The sequence below is a fragment of the Balaenoptera ricei genome, chromosome X (assembly GCF_028023285.1).
Source record: "Balaenoptera ricei isolate mBalRic1 chromosome X, mBalRic1.hap2, whole genome shotgun sequence".
In the NCBI taxonomy this organism is placed as follows: domain Eukaryota; kingdom Metazoa; phylum Chordata; class Mammalia; order Artiodactyla; family Balaenopteridae; genus Balaenoptera; species Balaenoptera ricei.
In genome coordinates, this window is record NC_082660.1 from 127,032,546 (window position 1) to 127,056,929 (window position 24,384).

Sequence of the window (24,384 nt, forward strand, 5' to 3'; positions counted from 1 at the left end):
AGTGGCATGATATACTTAAAGTGATGAAAGGGAAGAACCTACAACCAAGATTACTCTACCTGGCAAGGATCTCATTCAGATTCGATGGAGAAATCAAAAGCTTTACAGACAAGCTAAAGCTAAGAGCAGTCAGCACCAGCAAACCAGCTCTACAACAAATGCTAAAGAAACTTCTCTAAGTGGGAAACACAAGAGAAGAAAAGGACCTACAAAAACAAACGCAAAACAATTAGGTATGTTCCTATGACCATTTTCTTATCTATAATTACCTTAAATGTGAATGGATTATATGTTCCAAGCAAAAGACATAGACTGGCTGAATGGATACAAAAAGAAGACCCATCTATATGCTGTCTACAAGAGACCCACTTCAGACCTAGGGACACATACAGACTGAAAGTGAGGGGATGGAAAAAGATATTTCATGCAAATGGAAATCAAAAGAAAGCTGGAGTAGCAATACTCATATCAGATAAAATAGACTTTAAAATAAAGAATGTTACAAGAGACAAGGAAGGACACTACATAATGACCAAGGGATCAATCCAAGAAGAAGATATAACAATTATAAATATATATGCACCCAACATAGGAGCACCTCAATACATAAGGCAACTGCTAACAGCTCTAAAAGAGGAAATCGACAGTAACACAATAATAGTGGGGGACTTTAACACCTCACTTACACCAATGGACAGATCATCCAAAATGAAAATTAATAAGGAAACACAGGCTTCAAATGACACAATAGACCAGATAGATTTAATTGATATTTATAGGACAGTCCATCCAAAACCAGCAGATTACGCTTTCTTCTCAAGTGCGCACAGAACGTTCTCCAGGATAGATCATATCTTGGGTCACAAATCAAGCCTCAGTAAATTTAAGAAAATTGAAATCATATCAAGCATCTTTTCTGACCACAATGCTATGAGATTAGAAATGAATTACAGGGAAAAAAACGTAGAAAACACAAACACATGGAGGCTAAACAATATGTTACTGAATAACCAAGAGATCACTGAAGAAATCAAAGAGGAAATCAAAAAATACCTAGAGACAAATGACAATGAAAACACAATGATCCAAAACCTATGGGATGCAGCAAAAGCAGTTCTAAGAGGGAAGTTTATAGCTCTACAAGCCTACCTCAAGAAACAAGAAAAATCTCAAGTAAACAATCTAACCTTACACCTAAAGGAACTAGAGAAAGAAAAACAAACAAAACCCAAAGTTAGCAGAAAGATAGAAATCATAAAGATCAGAGCAGAAATAAATGAAATAGAAACAAAGAAAACAATAGCAAGGATCAATAAAACTAAAAGCTGGTTCTTTGAGAAGATAAACAAAATTGATAAACCATTATCCAGACTCATCAAGAGGTTGTTTGATTTTTGTGTTTGGTTTGTATTAGAAATCTATGACTATTCCCACTGCCACCCTTAAGTAAAATAAATCATACTTAAATAAAATAAAATAAATCTCATAAGTAAAAAAAAAAAAGATAAAAAGAAAAAAATCAGGTGAAGACTGGGAGTGAGTGGCAGTATAGATGAAACAAGAATGGTAGAATGTCTGGGCTTCCCTGGTGGTGCAGTGGTTGAGAATCTGCCTGCCAATGCAGGGGACACGGGTTCGAGCCCTGGTCTGGGAAGATCCCACATGCTGCAGAGCAACTGGGCCCGTGAGCCACAACTACTGAGCCTGCGCGTCTGGAGCCTGTGCTCCACAACAAGAGAGGCCGCGATAGTGAGAGGCCCGCGCACCGCAATGAAGAGTGGCCCCCACTTGCCACAACTAGAGAAAGTCCTCGCACAGAAACGAAGACCCAACACAGCCATAAATAAATAAAAATAAATAAATTTAAAACAAAACAAAACAAAACACAGAGGCCCCCCATCACTGCTCATGAAACCATTGTTTAAAAAAAAAAAAAAAAAAAAGAATGGTAGAATGTCAATAATTGTTGAAATTGGGAGATGGCTATACCAGGGCTCATTATATTATTCTGTTTACTTTGCATGTGTTTGAAAATTCCAAACTTAGAAGCTGAAAAACTAAAATCAAACTGTTTCATGTAATAAGCTTCCAATTCCTTTGTGTAAAAGTTTATCGCTTCTTTTGTTTTACAGTGCTAATTATAAGAGCATTTGTGTCGTGTGAAGGCTGCATTATGAATTGCACACTAAGTCATCTTAGCAACCCTGATTATAACTGGGAACACAAAAATCTGGTGGTGGGAGGTGGGCAGTGAGAAAAATCTTCCAGGAACACATTTTAACCTGTCATTATGTAAAAATTGGTGACAGCCATCCCGTTCTTAAGGAAAGTGGGACAGCAAGTATGACACAAAGATGGCTCAAAGACATTTCTTCTCAAGCCAGTTGATTTTTCTCTTCTTCTACCAGATGGAAGCCCAGCAGAGACCATGGTGATCTGGATATTTAGACAGCATGTCCTACTTTTTGTAATAGCTCTTGTTTCTTCCCTCAAAGGCTCTAAAGGTAGGAATTTGGGGGTGGGAATATGAGGTGGAAATTAAGTAAAAGAGTAAAGGAATTTGGAAAGTGGACACAGAGGTTATTTTCCATAATCCTATCACTCGAGGATCTAATTTATCATGTGGAAGTACATATGTCTTCTCACAGATGCCAGTGAACTTCCTGCCAGAACAGAAGCAAGAACCCTCTAGTAAGAATGTGTGGAATAACATGGAGATATCGAAAAGCATAAGATATATTCTGGGACTATTAATGGTCCAGATGGCCCAGATGTATGAAGCATGAGTAGGGAAATAACCGTTAATAAGTTTAAACAGCATAGGGAGACTTGTACTTACTATTAGGCACCCATTATCTCATTAGGAGAAAAATCATCCCAGAAGTTTAAGAATGAGGTTTTGGTTAATATATTTTGATGTAAAAAAACATACTTTTCTTCTCTCTTGCAAAATGAATTACATGAACCCAGTTCATTCATATAATATTGGGAGTTATCTTTTTCATAGAATAATAACAATAATACCAAATATAAAAGTAGGAGCAACTTGCATTTGCATGGCACTTTAGATGTGTCAAATAGTAATGATAACATTTACGGACTGCATATTATACGCTAGGGACTGTGCCAGGTATGTCAGAAGACTGAACTCATTTGATCCTCACAGCAACAATAGCCCCATTTTATGGATGAGGAATCTGAGACACAGAGAGGTTAAGTAAACAGGGTCACGCAGCTAGTGAGTGGCAGAGCTAGGATTTGAACCCAGGCAGTCTAGCTCCGAGCCTGTGCTGCATTATGCTGTCTTTCAAAGCTGACATGGTCTATTAGTTCTGTGGCTGCGGAAAAAATTATCACAAACTTAGTGACTTAAAACAACACAGATTTATTACCTTACGGTTCCGAAGGTCAGAAGTCCTAAAATCAAGGCGTCAGCAGGGCTACCTTCCTTTCTGGAGGCTCTAGGGAAGAACACGTTTCCTTGCCTTTTCCAGCTTCTAGCGGCTGCCCACATTCCTTGGCTTGTGGCCCCCTGCATCCATCTTCAACACGGGCATCTCTCTGACGCTCCTTCTGTTGTCACATCTCTTTCTCTGATCACAGCCAGGAAAGGTTTTCCACTTTTGAGGACGCATGTGAGGAGATTGGATCCACCTGGATAATCCAGGATAATCTCCCGACCTCAAGGCTCTTAAGCTTAATCACGTCTGCAAGCCTCCTTTGCCAGGTATGGTTGTCACAAGCTCCAAAGACTGGGACATGGACATCTTCTGGGGACCATTATTCTGCCTACAACACATGGTTTCTTCAAAGGCTTTTCACTTACATTGACTGATTTGATATCAACTAAATGTGAAACTGAAGTATGCCTATTAACCCCATTTTCCATACAGAAAGACTATGTTTTGCCCCAAGGTCATCTAGCTAGTATTAGGGCCCTCTACAAATGGATCTCAAACTACCTCTCTAGTCCCATTTCATACAACTTCCCTCTACCTAATCTCTAGTCACAGTGAACTTTTTATTCCCCTCAAAAATGTCACAGTCTTTGCAATTCAGTATTTGGATGTGTTGTCACACCCCCTGGGAGGGACTCCCCACCATCTTGACTTGGCAAACTTTTACTCATCTTGTAATGTCCCACTTAACGTTCTCTGCCAGGTGTTCCCACATCGCCCAAGCAGCTAGTGGCAGGGTTCTCACTGCCTTTGTCATACTCTTGCTACACACTAGCCACACATCATAACATATGTGAACACATGGTGTTCGGATGCAAATGATTCTAACTGCCTGCTTCGATGGAGACGCTACTCTGATTGACATCAGGAGACTAAAGTGAGGATAACACACACACCCTTCCACAGAGAACCCGACAACCTGTTGCGTAACTCCTAGACGCCTCAGCCAGGCCAGAGTTATAAAATGGGGCCGGAGAAGAGAAAGCTTCTGCGAGGAGAGTAGTGAACAGTGTCTTTAGAGAGAGTGGTAGCCGGGTTATGAGTCCCCAACCTGGGGACGAAACTTCAAGTGCACCTTTGGAGAGTGTTTCCTTTAGTTGAGAGAGAGAGAGCTGGCCCGTGCCTGACTCATGCCTGAGAAAGTTAAGCCAACATTCATCCTGGGGGCTGACTCCTGCCTGGGACTCCAGGGGGCAAGAAAGTGCCTGACTCCTCTTTGCTGGTAAAGCCAGAGATTGCACTGAGATTGGCTAGCACTTTCAGGGGTTGTCAAAGCAAGGGATTTCCCCCATGGAGCACACGAAGTTCACCTGGTGAAACCTTACCATGAGGTTGTCTTGAATCCTATCCAATACGGGTACCTGAGAGGTGAGAACACCACGGCGGAAAGAGGCTAGATGCCCAGGAGCTGAGAAGTAACAGTGGTAGTTCGTTAGAATAATGGCCCCCAATGCGTCACATCTGTCACCTTTCTCCTTTACAATGTGACTCTACTACTCTTTCCATGATGAGGTGGAGTACATTTCCCCACCTCTTGAATCTAAGTAGGCTTTTAACTTTTTGGACCAATAACTGCAGCAGAAATGATATCATGAGACTTCTAAGGCTAGGCCTTGAGAGAACTTGCATCTCCTACTTTATCTTTCTTGGAACGCCTGTGCCATCAAGTAAAGAAGCCTACTGGAGGATGACAGATGGGTCACGTAAGCCCAGCCAAGAGTCCGCATCAAAGTGCCAGTCATACAAATGAGGCCATCAAAACCAGCCCCCCAGCTGACCTGTCAACTGACTGCAAACATGGGTGAGTGAGCCCAGCTGACATCACTTAAAATCGAATTGCCCAGCTGAGCCCAACCCAAACAGCCAGCCACAAACTGTGAGAAAATAAATGGTTTTTGCTGTAAGCCACTAAGTTTTGGGGTGGTCTGCGTTAATAGATAACTGATGCAAGCAACCATTTGAACTAGAGATGCATCTGCTGGTGTAAGAAGAACTGTAAAAGAGGGGCTCAGCAGGAAACCTCCAAATAGCTCACAAAAGCACCCCCCAAGCTAATACCAATTTTAACCTTCTATACCAGACTCATCCAATAACACCAGCTTTTGCCATCTGCCATGCCTGGACAGCCAGAAGTATCATTACAGATTTATCTTCTTCCTGCCTCTATCTCCCTTCCCACTTCTACAGCAGTGTCTTAGTCTGTTCCGACTACTATAACAAAAATACCAGAGACTGGGTGACTTATAAGCAACAGAAATTTATTTCTCACAGTTCTGGAGGCTAGAAGTCCAAGATCAGGTTGCTAGCAAGGTCAGATTCTGTGAGGGCCCTCTTCTGGGTTGCAGATGGCCATTTTCTCAAGTGTCCTCACATGGTGGAGAGGACGAGAGCTCTCTGGGGTTTCTTTTATAAAGCACTGATCCCATTCATGAGGGCTCCACCTCATGACCTAGTCACCTCCCAAAGGCCCCCATCTCCTAACAACATCACATTGGGGGGGTTAGGATTTCAACATATGAATTTTGGGGGCAAACAGTCAACCACCATCAGCAAAATTTTAGTTTATTAAGAGTCTCAATTCAGCATTTAGAATAGACAAACCTGGGTTAAAAAACAAAAGCCAAAAAAACCCAAAACCAAAACCCAAAAAAACCAAATCCCAACCCTCACCTTGGACCTGCTTTAGCTGGAAGCCTGCAGTGGGAAAGGGGAACACGGTTCTCTGCTCTTTCACAGTTCACCTGTTCTCCTACCTGTTTCTAAGAATAAGAAGAAATGTTAACGGCTTGCTGGAGTTTTTATATAAGGTTATGGGAAGTTTAAAGGGCCAGTAGAAGACGAAAATAAAGTCACTTAAAAAAAAAAAAAATAACACAATGTACAGGCTACTTAAAGAGACATAAGTAAAACAACACAAAGTTTGAAGAGAAAGCAAAAATATGAAAAGGAAATACCAAAAAAGCTGCAAAAATATAAATACCAAATGCAAATAATTTATAGAAACAGAGACACAACATAATGATAAAAGGGACAATTCACCAAGAATGAACAAATTCATGCCTTTTTATGTCCCTGACAGAATAGCCTAGTTTCCTAAAGATGGCCTGGTCTCCAGACCTAGAGATCACACAGCCCCTGCCAATCTCTCAACTATTTCACCCTCCCATTTGGTTTCCTGGCATTAATACCACCTGTTAACTAATTCTCTGTATTAAATTTGCTGTTTGTAAAAGACTTCAAGTGATTTCTGTTTTCCTAGTTATACCATGACTGATACAAGTATATTATTTTTCGAGCAAAATAGAACACATACAAATTATGTCATGTCATGTCTCACAAAATGTCCTGGTTCTGTTCCATTTCCTCCCCCTCACCATTCATTCTCTGCTTGTCTCTCCTTTGTGCCATGTCCTAAGTGGTTAACCCCTATAAATTGCATTATCGGGACCCCTTACACTCTGCCTTCCAGTTAGGTATGGCTAACGGGAGGGTCTACAGGAGACTGGAGAGCACAAAGAAAGAGAGGTCAGGGTAGTTTCCTCCTGCTCCCTCCCTGGCTGGATGGGTGCCATGGTTCTGGCATTAGCAGGGCCCTTCTATAACTTCAGCTTCTGCATCTGCATCTTCATACAGAGCACCCCTGTTTCCATTGCTCTACATCTCACTGGGTTCCCATAATACTGTTTCTTCCCTTTGTCCCTTAAAGCTTGGAGATCGTAATAGTCCCTTCTCACTGTTGACAGTCCCCAGCTGTTGTAACCTCCCCCAACATATTTGTAAATAAATTTTCATCACAATTCCAACTGAGTGTGCCTTCTCTTTCCTAGACCTTGAGTGCTGCTGAAGCTGATACACAGACTGAAACTGATACCTAAAGGAAGCTTTCACAATTTTCAAAAAATTAATATCAGACAGATGAAAATATCTCATAAAACAATTAGATTAGAAATCAACAATAAAAGTTAAGTGTATATATATGCAAAAACATACTCCTAAATAACTACTGAGATAAAGGAGAAAGCATAATGCAACTTATGACTAAATGGTAATAAAATTATTATATATCAAATATTTTATAGTAATATTTGATGGTATTTTATACAGATAACTTTTAGTTAGTTTTATCTATTTGTCTAATTATTTCTTCACCATTCTTTCCTGCATCTCAGACCTTTCTTCAGGAGTCTATCTTTCTTCTTCCTGAATAGTTTATTTAGAAGTTTCTCCAATGAAGGCCATTTGTAAGTATGTACTCTCAGTTTTGTTTAGCTTACATGTCTTAATTTTTCCCACACTCAAGACAGTTTGGCTAGGTATACACAATTCTATGTTGATGATTATTTTCTTTTAACTCGCTGAGAAATATTCCATATCATCTTCTTGGTGGTTGATTTTGAGTTCATTGTCTTTGGTTCTGTAGGTTCACAGCAATGTGAATCTTTCTTTTTATATCTCCTGCTATATATACCTGGTATCTCCTATATTCAAGGATTCTAGACTTTCATCAGTTCTGAAAGCTATTCAGGCCTTATAATCCTCAAAAATTACTCCTCTCTTCTCTTTATCCTATACTTCTTGGTCCTTGATTTGATAACATTAAAATATTTCTCTCCTATAACAAAATGATAGCAGGTTAAATCTGCATGATAGGTAGATGGGTATTTCAGTATATTTGAACTATTTGATAATAAAAAAGAATAACTGCCCATGGCTAAGGATGATCAAGTGCTTAAATGTTTCTGAACTGATGAACATAACACAAGAGCAGAAAATGTAAACAAACTTCTTAAAAAGATAAAACCTAAATAGTACATCTTTCTTCCAAATCATTACAAGCATTTGAACTACTTCTGAAGACAAATTCAGCTCTATTAAAAAGCTATACACAAGGAAACGAATGTTTGCTTTAGATGCTAAGGAAAGGTTCCCATGTTTCCCTGGAAAATTCTGGAATATATCTTGATTTTTAGTATTGGAGTCATGGAACACCTAGAAGTAAAGCATTACATCCTAGCTGACAATTTCATCCCCTTGTGGCTTGCCTCATACAGGAGGTTTTCATTTAGGTGTTATTGTTCGGCCACCAGGGGTTGAAACTGTACCTCATTCAACTCAACTCTATATCTCCAGTGTCCAACACGGAAGCTGACAGCAAAGAGGCACCTGATAAATGTTTAATGCAGTGCTTCTTAAACTTTAATGATCATTAAGAATTCCCTTGGAGAGACGGTTAAAACAGTTTCTTGGATCCCATCACAAGAAATTTGGATTCAGTGGTTCAGGTTGGGGAGCGTGAATTTGTATTTCTAATATGCTCCCAAGTGAAGCCTATGCTGCTGGTCTGAGGACCACACTATGAGTAACACTGGTTTAATGAATGAAAAAAATATGTGAAGATATGTTGCTTGGGGAAAACATTGAAATTTACTCATGGTATTACTCTGATTCTTTTTTTGAGTGATTTATATAACGAGTATTCTGCTTTTCCTTCTTATGGAGAGGCCCTTAAGGTGATGAAGCCCTCACAATCTTGCTCATAACTGACTTTTCAAGCCACACCAACCTACTCTACTTTCACCTAACTCACATGCACCTGCACACCCAAGTGCCATCATCTATGCTTTTTACCCTCTGTCTTGAAAGTCCTACTTTCAATCAAACCTTCATCCTTCAAGGCTTAGCTCAAACATTTCAAGTCTTTCATAATCCTCCCTCCTCCATCCCAAATTTGAATCACAATTCTTCACCTCTGCTATACCCCCAGAGAACTCATACCTTTCCTACCATCAAAATTATCCTCCAGTACTGAACCCATCCTCCGATACTGTACACAACATACATCACAGAACCTAGCACACGGTAGATGGTTAATAAATGCTGGTTGAATTAGAACAAAGAGAAATGGCAATTTCTAGTACATGTTAATTTAGCATTAAAATTCTGACATAGCAAACAGTATTTTCATGGTGATGTCCATGAGACAGTGTGATCCTACGTTCAGGTTCACGCCTGCTATCCCAGCATCGTTATTAAGACATACCGCTTTCACTCTCAAAAGGATCTAGGAGGGTAAATTATATGGTTACTTTATCATTAGCCCAGGTATACTTCTTAAGGTTCATTTATAGCAGGATCTGGCAAAATGTCGCCTCTGGTTTTCATTTTACCCCACTGGTCTCATCATATAGCCAGTCAGATGTCATTTGATACACATCAGATTCAAATGGACAAATTACAAAGTTCATTTTCCTATTTTAAAAACCATTTCTCACTTCCCTTCTTAATATGAAAAAGATGGAGCTTATGAGGAAGAGGTTTCACAAGATCATCCTTGAACAACTTAGCAGACTTGCAAAATAAAAAGTGCTATTCATGAGAGGGAAAAAAATGGTACCTGACATCCAGAAAGGGATTAAGCCAACCATTCATTTTTAATACAGATTTCTAAAAGCAGACATGAGAATTACTATTTATTTTATCAGCTAAAAAGAGTACCATATGGAAAAATATTAACAAAATATGTGACAAGTGATGGTGTTTGACAAGTTTGAAATAATCTATAGTTATGTAATTTTAAATGATAAGCATATTAGCTTGGCTACTAATTGAGACATTTTTTGCACAACAAAATAATGAATAAAGTGGCATAATATAATGTGGTATAATAAAAATAATACATCCTTACAGTCAAGCAGATTTAGGTTTAAGTTTCAGTTTTGCCACTTACTAGCTGTGTGGCCTCTGAGCCCCACTTTCCTCATCTACAAATATAGAATAACAGTACCTAACAAACAGGGCGGCTGAAAAGAATAAATGAGATTATATTTACTTAGAACATAGCATGTAGGAAGTATTCAGTGAATACCTATTATTTTATTGATTTTCAAAAACACAGAGTATTGTACAGATGCACAGAACTAAAACAAAGTTTTAAAATTCATACCAATTTTTTTTAATATAGTAACTTATGGTGTTTTCAATAGTCTCCTAGGTGTTCTTGGTGGGAGACAATGATAATGGAATAATTAAGCTTATTATAATTTCTAGTTTTATTTTACAACAGCCACAACCACCCAGTAAAAATGCAACTTGAAATGTTGATGAATTGTGTTGACCTGAAACAAACAGACTGCCAGACATTTCTCTAACAAAGATAAGTTTATTCGGGATCAGCAGAGAATGACAATTTGGGGTCTGCAATCATGATAAGCCACATGCAAGACCCCACATAGCAAGGGAAGGAGAATACGTTTTTTATTATTATTGAAGTGCAGTTGATTTTCAATGTTGTGTTAATTTCTGCTGTACAGCAAAGTGATTCAGTTGTAAATATATATACATTCTTTTTTATATTCTTTTCCGTCATGGTTTATCACAGGATATTGAATATAGTTCCCTGTGCTATACAGTAGAACCTTGTTGTTTATCCATTCTATATATAAGTTTGCAAACCCCCAAACTCCCAATCCATCCCTCCCCCCACCTTGGCAACCACAAGTCTACTCTCTATGTCAGTGAGTCTGTTTCGTAGATACGTTCATTTGTGCCATATTTTAGATTCCGCATGTAAGTGATACCATATGGTATTTGTCTTTCTCTTTCTGACTTACTTCACCTAGTATGATAATCTCTAGGTCCATCCATGTTTCTGCAAATGGCATTGTTTCGTTCTTTTGTATGTTGAGTGAGAATACTTTGGTAGAGAGGAAAAGGAAGTTAGCAAGGCTATAGTAAACAAGGAATCTATGGCTTTTCCTTGGCTGGGTCATTGCCAGGAAAGAAGAGGAGTCTTTCTTCTTGTTGGGCTTTGCTGTCATTGCAGGGCAAGAGACGTCCCTCTTCTGGTCTCCCAATTCTATTTAATTGAGGTTTCTGTTTATTAAATTTTTACATTTCCCCTTTTGATCAAGATCTTTCTTTGAAACCATCACTGATCTAGTCAGGTTTTCTAGTTGCAGTGGCTTTTTATCCCTCAGTGTCAGAGGTCTTTCCTTTCCTGGGTGCAGTATCTCACGTCGTAGGGAAAGTGCACAGATTGGAAACCTATCAAGGTCACATTTGAGTAACAAGGAGGGGTAGGATGGAGAATTTTTAGGCACTTTTTATCTAAAGTCCATATGTTGTCAAGATCATAGACATTGGAAATCATGTGAAGCGTTATGTCATCATCAAAGGTTTGGCAACAAACTTCCACAGGTCTGGTCCAAATATCTTGGGAAAGCTGTCTCATCAGATGACATCAGCTTCAATTCCAGGAAGTCTTTACTTTCAAGTCACCAGGTGATGTGCAGGTCCAGTCAGAGTTTAGCACTTTCTTTAGGTGTGTCACATGAATCCAAGATCTATTTCTTGGAGTTTGACAGCTCAAAGGTTGATTAGCAGTACTTGTTGGGGGCCTTTCCAGCTGAAGTGAAGAGAGTTCTTCTGGAGGTGTCTTTTCCAATAGATGAAATCACCAGGTTGTAAGGTGTGATGCTTAAGGTCTTTGTCTCCCAAGGGCACACTGTGAAGACTGCTCTACCAAAACATGATTATTTTTAATGGAAGCAATTAGGCCTTTGCAATATTGTAGTATATCTCCTTTTATCAGTTGTGGGTCAAAAGAAGCAGAACCCAAGTGCATCGGGCATCCTGTCACTACAGGATGGGTGAGAGTCTATAAGTTCCAGAAGGGGTGGATCTGAGATTTAGAAAGACCAATGGCAATGCTTTTCGCCAAGGTATTTGGAGAGCCTCTACAAATTTTGCCAATTGAGTCTTAATACTGCTGTTAGTACATTCGACTAAGCAGAGGATTGAGGATGGTAAGCACAGTGAAAGTGTTATAAAACCAGTCAAACAGCACAGACTTGTCGAAGAACCTAACCAGTAAAATGGGTTGCCCAATAACTATGAAGTTCAAGAGGAGTTCCCCTGGTAGGGATAATCTTTTCCAAAAGAACTTTAACCAGCATTGGTAGTACAGTGGTGAGCACAGCTGCCTTCCAAAAGAACTTTAGCCACAGAAGAGGCAGTAGCCTGTCTGTAAGGGAGGGCTTCAGTCCAGTGTGAAAACATAAAGACCATGACTAAAAAATATTTATATCAGTTAGACAGAGGAAGTTGTATGAAATGCATTTGCCAGACCTCAAATGGTCCATTAGGCAGTTTAAAATGTCCAGGAGCAGTACAAACAGGCTTCCCTGGATTGTACTTTGGACAACTGGGACAAGTGAGATTGGCACTTTTTGAAGTCTTATTAATGTTTCCCCACCAATATTGATCCACGAAGGCTATCATTTTGTCAGGAGCCCAATGTTTTGATGCATATACAGTGGTGAGGAGTGGGAATTTTGGAGTCTCTGGTAGGACAGAGTTGTTATTTGGTCCAAACCAGAGCTTTCTCTTTTTATAAAACCAACAATTGTTGAATTTCCAATCTTGGTTTTCCTTTTCTAAGGCCAATTGTTGGGCCTCTCTAGACAGTTTTTCTATATTATCATTTGGAGAAATATTCCTTTGGACCATAACAGAGGTTTGGCTACTGGTGGTCCCTTTAAGGGCGGCATTCCTTGCAGTAATATCAGTTAGGTGATTTCCCCTAGCTTCCAGAGAATCAAGTTTAGAATGCCCCAGAATCTTAATAATAGTTAAAAGTATTGTATTCAATAATTCCTGTACATGGGAGCCAATTTTAATTTCATTTCCACTGGAAGTACGGAAGCCATGTGGCTTTCACAATATTCCAAAATCATGAGCTACTCCAAAAGCATATCTACTATCGGTACAAATATTGGCAGTTTTGTCTTTAGCTAAACCACAAGCCCATGTAAGAGCATATAATTCAGCCTGTTGGGCCAAAGTACCCATAGGTAAACATGCTGCCTCAACATCAAAAGGAGTTGTAATAGCATATCCAGGACAATATTTGCCATTGTTACCTTTTAAGTGTGAACCTCGAGAAGTCAACGTTACCCAATGGAATATCCTGTAGATCATTATGAGGACAGAGGAGGTGGTCCATCAGTCTTAAGCAGTCATGAGGGACTTTGTCAGCAATGGAGCAGAGAAAAGTAGCTGGGTTAAGGTTATTACAACATAAAGAGTTATGTGAGAGGCAGCTGGCCAAAGGATTTCATAGGAGGTGAGGCAGATGGTTGAGAAATGTTGAGTGTGATGAGAATTCAGGAGAGCTTCTACTGCATGAGGTACCAAAGTGGTTAAAAGGAGATCCCACAAAAACTTTCCCAGTGGTTCTAATGGAAGGGTAGTAACCATGATGGCTCTACGGCAAGGCACATTTCCCCACACCACAGGGTCAAGTTGCTGGCTATAATACCTTATGCGTTGATATTGGTCCCTGTGTTTTTGGGTGAGTACCCCAAGAACATGCCCTTCCTTTTCATATACAAAAGGAAAAAAGGGAATCTGATAACTGGGATGTCCAAGGGCAGGTAGGTTCATCAAACTCTCCCTAAGTTCTTGAAAGCTAGGTTGTCCAGATCTTCCCATAAAACTGGGTCCAAGTTGTTATTGTTTAGTAAAACATACAGAGATTTGGCCGTAAGAGACAAATTTGGAATCCTATTTCAGCAATAACCAATTAGCCTGAGAAAACCTCGCAGTTAGCACTTAGTTTTGGGTTTTGGGACACTTAGGACACCATGAAGTATATCTGGATCTATGTTCTGATATCCGATGCCCTAAATATCGAACCTGAATTTGGGCAAACTGCAGTTTTTCTTTGGTGACCTTTTGTCCCTTTAAGGCTAAAAGCTTTAGCAAGTGGATGCTGTCTTCCTGTGAGGAGGCTTGAGGAGAGCAAAGAAGCAAATCATCCACATAGTGCAACAAAGTCATACCTCTAGGGAACTTTATGTCATCCAGATCAGCCTTCAGGGTTTGAGAGAAATAAGAAGGACTCTTAGAAAACCCTGAGGTATTGCTGTCCAGGTGAATTGTTTTTCTTCCCAAGTGAAGGCAAAAAAGTATTGGCTAGCTTCATCAACTGGAATGCACTACATATGTCAATTACAATACAGAATTTGCTTCCAGTAGAAATGGATGTTAGTAGAGTATGAAGATTAGGAACAACGGGATGTTGAGGGATAACAATGTTGTTTATTGCTTGGAGGCCCTGGACAAACCTCCACCCTTGGCCCTTAGCTTTTTCACCAGTAAAGGGGGAGTGTTACAGGGGCTACCACAAGGGATAATGAGGCCTTGAGCCTTGTAATCTACTATGGGCTTTATGCCTTGAAGGGCTTCTTTACTTACAGGGTATTGATTAATTCTGGGAAGAGGTTTCGAGGGAGCTACTGGGTTGGGCAAAAAGTTCATTTGGGTTTTTCTGTAACCGCTGGAAAAACCCAAAGGAACTTTTTGGCCAACCCAATATTTGAATCCTGATGGGAGATGCACTGTGAATTTTGCCAGTATCAGTTGAAGATCTTGGCCATAAGGAAAGTGGTGGCTGATTCAATAGGAACAAATGACCAGTGTTTCCAGAATTAGCTCTAGTACCGTCAGAGATGGAAAAAATAAGAGATGTCAAAGGGTCACTTAATTTACCTGCTTGGTTACTTTGATGACTCCTGTCAAATTCTAGGATTATTTCCCCCTTTTGGGAGAAAAAAATTCTGGCATGATATTTCTCTGAGAAGTCTCAGCCTACAAGATGGATAGAGTCAGAGGAATAAGAAGAAAAGAGTGTGTATCCCTCAAAGGGTCTAAAAAAAAGGAAAGAGGTTCAGAGACATGAACCTCTTGAGACACACTAGAGATGCCCACTATTGCAACTGTTTTAGTACTGTGAGGTGGCTGCTGCTTCACAGTAGTAAGGTTGAGTACCAAGGGTTCTGGTGTGAATTAGGACTGGGAGAGATTCAGCCCCAATTTGGGGAAATGTTTCACCAAGCCAATTAAGAGGGAAGACTGGGAAAGAGCCCTTGTATTTCCTCAGAACCTTGTCATTGAGAATTGAGAGGACATCAGAGAGGCAATTAGAAGACTGAAGATGCCTAAAATGCTTAAATTTGTAACAATCTATTTCCCAATGTCTTAGCTCTTTGCAATAATAGCAGAAACTAGGAGGGGTTTGGTTTCATTTAGGAGCCTTCAATTGCTGGAGTTGAATGTTAAGAATTTTGATGGTCTTCCATGGAAGAGACTCATCTAAAGTGTAAGACAACCTAAATGTAAGACCGGATACTATAAAACTCTTAGAGGAAAACATAGGCAGAACACTCTTTGACATAAATCACAGCAAGATCTTTTTTGACCCACCTCCTAGAGTAATAAAAATAAAAACAAAAATAAACAAATGGGACCTAATGAAACTTAAAAGCTTTTGCACAGCAAAGGATACCATAGACAAGATGAAAAGACAACCCTCAGAATGGGAGAAAATATTTGCAAATGAAGCAACGGACAAAGGATTAATCTCCAAAATATACAAACAGCTCATGCAGCTCAATATCAAAAAAACAAACAACCCAATCAAAAAATGGGCAGAAGACCTAAATAGACATTTCTCCAAAGAAGACAGATGGCCAACAAACACATGAAAAGATGCTCAACATCACTAATTATTAGAGAAATGCAAATCAAGACTACAATGAGGTATCACCTCACACCGGTCAGAATGGCCATCATCCCAAAATCTACAAACAATAAATGCTGGAGAGGGTGTGGAGAAAAGGGAACCCTCCTGCACTGTTGGTGGGAATGTAAATTGATACAGCCACTATGGAGAACAGTATGGAGGTTCCTTCAAAAACTAAAAATACCATGTGACTGGGCATATACCACTACTAGGCAATTTACCAAGAGAAAACCATACTGGGCATATACCAAGCAATCCCACTACTGGTCATATACCAAGAGAAAAACATAATTCAAAAAGACACACGCACCCCAATGTTCATTGCAGCACTATTTACAATAGCCAGGACATGGAAACAACCTAAATGTCCATCAACAGAGGAATGGATAAAGAAGATGTGGTACATATATACAATGGAATATTACTCAGCCATAAAAGGGAATGAAATTGGGTCATTTGTAGAGACGTGGGTGGACCTAGAGACTGTCATACAGAGTGAAGTAAGTCAGAAAGAGAAAAACATATCGTATTTTAACGTATATATGTGGAATCTGAAAAAACTGGTATAGATGAACTTATTTGCAAAGCAGAAATAGAGTCACAGATGTAGAGAACAAACGTATGGATTCCAAGGGGGGAAGGGAAGGGTGGGATGAATTGGGAGATTGGGATTGACATATATACACTACTATATATAAAATAGATATCTAATGAGAACCTACTGTATAGCACAGGGAACTCTACTCAATGCTCTGTGGTGACCTAAATGGGAAGGAAATCCAAAAAAGAGTGGATATATTAATACGTATAGCTGATTCACTTTGCTGTACAGTAAAAACTAACACAACATTGTAAAGCAACTATACTCAATAAAAAATCTTTAAAAAAAAGTGTAAGAGCGCTGGTTTGCCAGATTAATTAAATCTGGAGTGGACATAGTTTCCCATTCCATCCTGGGCCTTTTTATTAGAAGGGAGAGGTCCTGGTTCATCCCATTAATAAACACCGTTAAAAGCTACCTGGGTGAAATCAACATCTGAAGGAAAACCAGAACTTTCCTTTCCTTAAAAACAACCTGAAGTCAACTGCAATAGTCAGGAACAGGTTCACCAGATTTTTTTTTTTTTTGAGCAGAGAAAGGTTTATTGCAAGGGCCAAGCATGGAGAATGGGTGGTTCATGCTCAAAAGACCCAAACTCTGGTTCATCAGATTTTCTCTTCATGTGCAAAGATAAATTTTCTTCAAATCAACAGGCTTTGGAAAAGTCCTAAGAATTGCTCAATGAAGTCACCCAGCAACTGCCTAAGCCAGTTGATATAGTAAGTTAGCGGGCTGGTCTTTCAGTTGTAATTCTAAAAACCCTTTTAGGATTTTACCAGTTAGTGGTTTTCATCCAATGCTGGGCCTAGCCTTCACCAACAAGTATATGAATTAGCTGATATAAGTCAGAGAAACCAGGTTGATAAGTTTGAATGACTATATTAAATTCCTCAGTAAATCTGTGAGGCTCTTTAGTTACTTTGGGAAAATCTTCAACTATGGTTCACAGTTCAGCTTTAGTCCAGGGAATGTAAGAAATTAAGGGTTTAGCCTCTGGATCCTCAGAAGGCTTAATTTAAAAGGAACAGGTTCTGACAATTTCAGAGGAAAAGGCAGTGGGTAAATTTCAGAGAAAAGAGGAAGTTCGGTGAGAGAATTAGTATGCAGAGATTGAGAGTATAGAGGAGGTACAGGCAGTGGAGAAGGGAAAGAGGAAGATGGCGCTGGGGGTGGAGTCTGACCACGTGGAGCTGAGGGAGAGAGACAAGATGGCACTGGAAGCAGAGCCCAAGACAAAGAAGGAAGCAGAGCCTGAGACTTCAGGAGCCATTTGATCTTTCTTTCTTTGCTTGCCTCAGTTAATCTTAAATTCTTATTTTGAAGAGAGGCAATTACAGGGTCCTGACAGTGTTTGGAAGCCTCAAAATACCAATCTACCAATCAAAACAGGCATTCCACTCAGGTTTGGAAACTTTTGAGCTATTATAACCCAATTTTGTTTTAAGGAAATTAAGTTAATGGCCATTGATACTCTAAATTTCCTTTGGTAAGGTCAGTCCATTCAGTTAGAAATGGGAGTGAGGAAGAACTGTGGTTTTTAAACATAAAATCGGCCAGAGTCCCTGTGTGGGAGGAGCACCCTCAAAATATTTAGGTAACTGGGATCCCGGTTCTCAGATATTTTTCTCTAGAGTAAAGGAACAATTTTCAAACAGCACAAAGCAAACAGCTTGCAAACTGATATCAGCCAATTCTACGGAAACAGCTTGGTCCCAAAGGAACTAAGCCAAAGACTTGTTCAGCCAGTTTCCAGAGAACAGCCCCTATTCCAAAGGAATGGGCCTATGGCTTCTCAGCCAGCTTTGGTTAAAATGGTCTGATCTCAAAATCAGATAAAAGAGCCAAATGAGTACTCACATACAGAACAAGACCTTAACCAGAAAGAACAAAACCTTAAAATAGGTCCTGGGCTTCCCTGGTGGCGCAGTGGTTGAGAATCCGCCTGCCAATGCAGGGGACACGGGTTCGAGCCCTGGTCTGGGAAGATCCCACATGCCGCGGAGCAACTGGGCCCATGAGCCACAACCACTGAGCCTGCGCGTCTGGAGCCTGTGCTCCGCAACAAGAGAGGCCGCGACAGTGAGAGGCCCGCGCACCGCGATGAAGAGTGGCCCCCGCTCGCCGCAACTAAAGAAAGCCCTCGTACAGAAACGAAGACCCAACACAGTCAAAAATAAATAAATAAATTAAAAAAAAAAAAAAAAAAAATAGGTCCTGAATAAAGCCTGGAGAGCTTTCAATGCAAAGAGACTGTGAGCTTGGATTCAGGAGAAAGACATAACTTCAAACTCCAGGATTGGTGAGAAAAGCCGCGAGCATAGTGGGCTCAGTTTGTGGGTAACACACCTGTTTGCTCACCAGCCCTGGAGCCGCAGGGAGTCTTCTCTGTTCTCCATACGGGCCAGCAAAATGTTGACCTGAAATAAGTAGACTGCCAGATATTTCTCCAGCAAAGATGGGTTTATTAGGGGTCAGCAGAGAATTGCAATTCAGGTCTGCAACCCTGGCGAGCAACATGGAATCCCTGCAGGGCAAGGGAAGAACGCGTTTACAGGGGAAAAGGATGCTGGGAGGGCTACAGAAAACAGAGAGTCCATAGCTTTTCACTGGCTCAGTACTTGCCAGGAAAGAAAAGGATTCTTTCTTCCTCTTGTTGGGCTCTGCTATGGTCACAGGGCATGAGAGCGCCCCCTTCTGGTCTCCCAACTCTATTTAATTGAGGTTTCTCTTTATTAATTCTTTACAATTGACTTAAAGGTTAACCTTTAGGATACTAAGGACCTAGGTATGCTTCCTCTTTGAATCTCCATTGAATCACTGAATCAATTAGTTTTTTGGGAAAGTTGTACCACAGCCTATATTTATCATGTGAAATATCCAGGTTTGGCAATATTTCCAAATTCCAATGAATTGCCACAAATGTACTGATTTTTTGGCTAAAGTGAATAGATTTCCTGAAATTGTGTTAATTCCATCAGCATCAAAGTATGCTTGAACTAAGGTACTGTATTGATTATAGGCTTATATTCATAACACACCTATCATGAAATTTACCCAAAGAATAAAAGAGGATTAGAATATACATGTTGATGATTTGAGCATGAATATTAGTGACACCTTTGGGTACCAAAATGTTCTGTATTAATTCAAACACTGGAATACCTGTTACATACAAGACATGATGTTCAGAACTATGAAGCAGTCTCTTTTCTTAACTGCAAACACAGTTATCTTACTCACTTCTGAATCCTCAACATCTAACTCAGTGCCTGGTACTTCATCCTGACAAGTAAGAATGGATTAACTACATAAGTATGTAAGAGAAGTGAAAACAAAATGCTGTGAGAGTTCAGAGCGGGGACTATTCCCTTGAATACTCAAGAGTGTCTGTGTAGGCCCACAGAGAATGTTGTAATGGTTAGTGTGATGTGCCCAGTTACCTAATCTAACACTAATCTAAGTGTTGCTATGGAGGGATTTTGTAGCTGTGGTTAACATCTACAATGAGTAGACTTAAATAAAGGAGTCTATTCTCAATAATATAGGTGGGCCTCACCTAATAAGTTGAAAGGTCTTAAGAGTAAAACTGAGGCTTCCATTAAGAAGAAATTCTGCCTCAAGATTCCAGCCTGAGTTCCAGATTTCAGGTTTGCCAGCCCCCACAATTGTATAAGCTAATTCCTTGAAATACACCAAAGTGAATCAGCCATATGCATAACTATGTCCCCATATCTCCTCCCTCTTGAGCCTCCCTCCCAGCCTCCCTATCCCACCCCTCTAGGTGGTCACAAAGCACCAAGCTCCCTGTGCTATGTGGCTGCTTCCCACTAGCTATCTATTTTACGTTTGGTAGTGTATATATGTCCATGCCACTCTCTCACTTCGTCCCAGCTTACCCTTCCCTCTCCCCATGTCCTCAAGTTCATTCTCTACGTCTGTGTCTTTATTCCTGTCCTGCCCCTACGTTCTTCAGAACCATTTTTTTTTTTTTTAGATTCCATATATATGTGTTAGCATACGGTATTTGTTTTTCTCTTTCTGACTTACTTCACTCTGTATGACAGACTCTAGGTCCATCCACCTCACTACAAATAACTCAATTTCGTTTCTTTTTATGGCTGAGTAATATTCTATTGTATATATGTGCCACATATGATGTCTTCTTTCATGGTATGTCCCCTCTTCTCAAAGGCACTGCACTCTTCAGAAGGCCTCCTTGGTACCTCCTGATGGAATTTGTTCTCAACTTATAGGAAGTGACAAGGGCTCAATACTCTTTATTAACCAGGAGCTCAGTGAACACAGTGTTTATAATGTAAAACCAACAATGATATTGACACAGTTGTCCTCCTTCTCTGGCTTTCCTGAGGCCAATGTTAAGGTAACTTTCCATCTCAGAAGTCGGTCCATCAAGTGTATGGGGAAGAGACTAAGTGGGGAGGTCAGGCAGCCCCAAAACACAAGCAGGCCATTGTGGGTCACAATGACAATAATCCACGGCACGCTGAATCCCATGTAATTCTACAGAGTTGACCTGAATGCTGAAAACAACAATTCTTCTCCTTTAGGTCTCGACCTACCCTTAAGAACGACAGTAGGGCTTCCCTGGTGGCGCAGTGGTTGAGAATCTGCCTGCCAATGCAGGGTACACGGGTTCGAGCCCTGGTCTGGGAAGATCCCACATGCCACGGAGCAACTGGGCCCGTGAGCCACAATTGCTGAGCCTGCGCGTCTGGAGCCTGTGCTCCGCAACAGGAGAGGCCGCGATGGTGAGAGGCCCGCGCACCGCGATGAAGAGTGGCCCCCGCTTGCCACAACTAGAGAAAGCCCTCGCACAGAAACGAAGACCCAACACAGCCATAAATAAATAAATTAATTAATTAAAAAAAAAAAAAAAAAAAAAAAAGAACGACAGTAAAACTATGGTACCATAACTGTGATACACAAAGAAATATTTCTTTTCTAAAACTCACAAATACTATAAGATTCAGTGATAAGTTGTGATTCCAACCACAGTTTCATGGAAATTGTGTTGAGTTTATGAAGGGTGAGAAACAGATCTCTTCCTCCTTAAATCAACAGAATATGTCTTCTATGTTTTTACACAGAAGTCAATGTATGAACCATCAGCAGCAACACAGAACATTCCAGCCCTTGTTAAGCAACGTACAATGAGAAGACTTAAAACCGCAAATGGCAACTTGGACCTGAGAAGGACTGTAGTTTTTCTGTAAATTGAGAGACACAGACACCAGTGGGCTATGAAGCCCTCTTGAAGAAATACACAGAAGATGTGACTACAAGTAGTAAACTCTCTTGTAGTACACAGATGAGTAGGGCACAGTGTTTATACAAGTTTACAGACACAATATTTGCTCATAAGTGGTCATTGTTATTAAAGTGGTGAGACTGTGATATGGTAATACAACCTCTTCCTTACTACCAAAGTTAAGTGTTTAAATATTTTATAAGTGCTAATTCCCAAATTAGTCACCAGACACAAACTGCAGGTGTGAAAATATGTGATGAAGTTCGTAACCCACAAGATGTAGAAGCATTAATATTAAAATGTTGAATAAACTTACAAATATTTATCATTAAGTTTTGAATCTGTCCTTTTTCAAACATACACACTGATGCTGCAAACTAAGCATGAAATATTGAAACTGCATAAATGACTGTGGAGACCAGGAAAGTCTCTCCAAAGAATGACTGTTAGCCCACTTCCCTGATACTAACCAGAGGCTCGGCTGCGCTGGGGAAGCCCCAGCGGCCAGATCCCACTGCGGAGTGAAGCCCACTTACACTCACACTCAGCTCTGGTTACACTCGAGGCAGTTTAACAGTTCCTGGCACTTTTCAAGAACCTTCCTTTTATCTTCTTGACTGAAATGGAGTCTCCCAGTAGGATTTCCAACCATCTGCACGCCACTGAAGGTGCAGAATTCTGCAGTGCTTCTGGCTGCTACCCGATCTTTATTGACTTCACCTTCTACTCCATCATTTTCTGCTTCTTTTACAATCTGGTCAATATCATCTTTACTGAAACAGCCTTCGTCATTAGTAATGTGGATTTTGTTCTTCCTGCCAGCATTTTTGTCTGCAGCAGGTACCCTGAGGATGGTATTGGTGACCCTGTCGAAGGTCACTTGGATGTCAGGAACACCACAGTAAGCTAGAGGATCCCAGAAAGTATGAACTTGCCAAGCAGTTTCTTTTCATTAAAGCCCTTTCTCCCTCATACACTTTTGCTAAGACAGTGGTCTTGTTGTCAAAGTAAGCTGGGAACATCTGGGTCTGCTTTGGAGGCATTGAGGTGTTTCTCTTGATAAGGGATGCCACATCCTCCCTGCTGTCTCGGTGCCTGTTGGGAAAGGGGTAACATCAACGGGCTTCTCTGCACGTGCTCTGATTTGTCGCCTGTGAGAAGAGCTGCCTGTGCAGCTGTGCCACACGCCGTGGCCTCATCATGGTGGGTGGTCTTGTTGAGATCCTCTCCATTCAAGATATCTTTCAGCAATTTCTGGAACTTTGGGATACAAGTGGAATCACCCACTAGCACAATTCCATTAACCTGGCTCTTGTCAAGTTGGGCATCCTTCAGAGATTTCTGTACGTGCTTCAAGGTACCACGGAGGAGATAAGCACTGAGCTGCTCAAAGTGGGCGCAGGAAATGGAAGGGTAGAAATCCACACCCTTATAGAACCAGTCAATTTCAAGCCCGGGGTGAGCAAAGAAGTTCAAAATACATTTTGCCTTCTTACATGCAGCCTCGGTGCGGCACATTGCCTGCTTGTTGGAGGCTGTATGCTTCTTGCGCTTGCATTTGAAGTCATCAACCAGGTGATTCACCATACAGTTATCAAAATTTTCCCCAGCCAGATGTGTGTCACCAGCTGTGGATTTTCCTTCAAAGATGCCATCCTGGATGTTTAGGATAGATACATCAAAGGTGCCACTACCTAAGTCAAATATCAGCACGTTTCTCTTTTTTAAAGCGTCAGGTGTTTTGGGATTTATTTTTTTAAATCCAAGCCATGGAGTATGGTGCTGCAATAAGCTCATTAATGATTCCCAGGATATTAAGATCAGTGATGATCCCTGCAGCCTTGGTGGCCCGACACTGTGAATCATTTAAGTAGGTTGGAACAGTAATTACTGCATTTCTACTTTTTTTCCCCTAAATAGGCTTCAGCAAACTCTTTCATCTTGCTTAGAACCATGAAAGATATCTCCTCTAGGGGAAAAAAATATTATTTCCTTTATAATCTACAATTACTTTGGGCTTTCCCTTTCCACAAATCACTTGGAAAGGCCAGTGCTTCCTTCTGACTGAACTGTGGCATCATCAAACTTGCATCCGATCAGCTTCTTGGCATCAAAGATGGTACTGGTGAGGTTCATTGCCTCTTGGTTCTTAGCAACCCCATCGATGAGGTGTTCACTTTGTGAGAGCGACTTGGACTGGTACAGTTGCCGTGGTGATTGGCAATGATCTCTACTTTTCCATGCTGGAAGACCCCTACTCGCGAATAAGCGGTACCCAGTTCAATACCAAAGGGAGACGTCTTGAGTAAAGAAAGAGAAGGGGGTAAGTGAGGCTGAAATAGTTTAAAAGAAATCAGTGTCAACTATAGCCTCTTGCAATGAACCTCTACATGAGACCTATATCCTCTATTTTCTCCAGCACCTCCTGTTTGCTGTATTGCGGTCCTTATGTGGGTCAAACTCAAATATAAAT

At 40.5% G+C, this 24,384-nt stretch overlaps 1 pseudogene; it reads right to left on the reverse strand.

Annotated features, from left to right (window-relative positions):
* Positions 1-22,455: 22,455 nt before the first annotated feature.
* LOC132357204 (heat shock-related 70 kDa protein 2-like) overlaps positions 22,456-24,384 on the reverse strand; it is a 63,938-nt pseudogene continuing 62,009 nt past the window's right edge.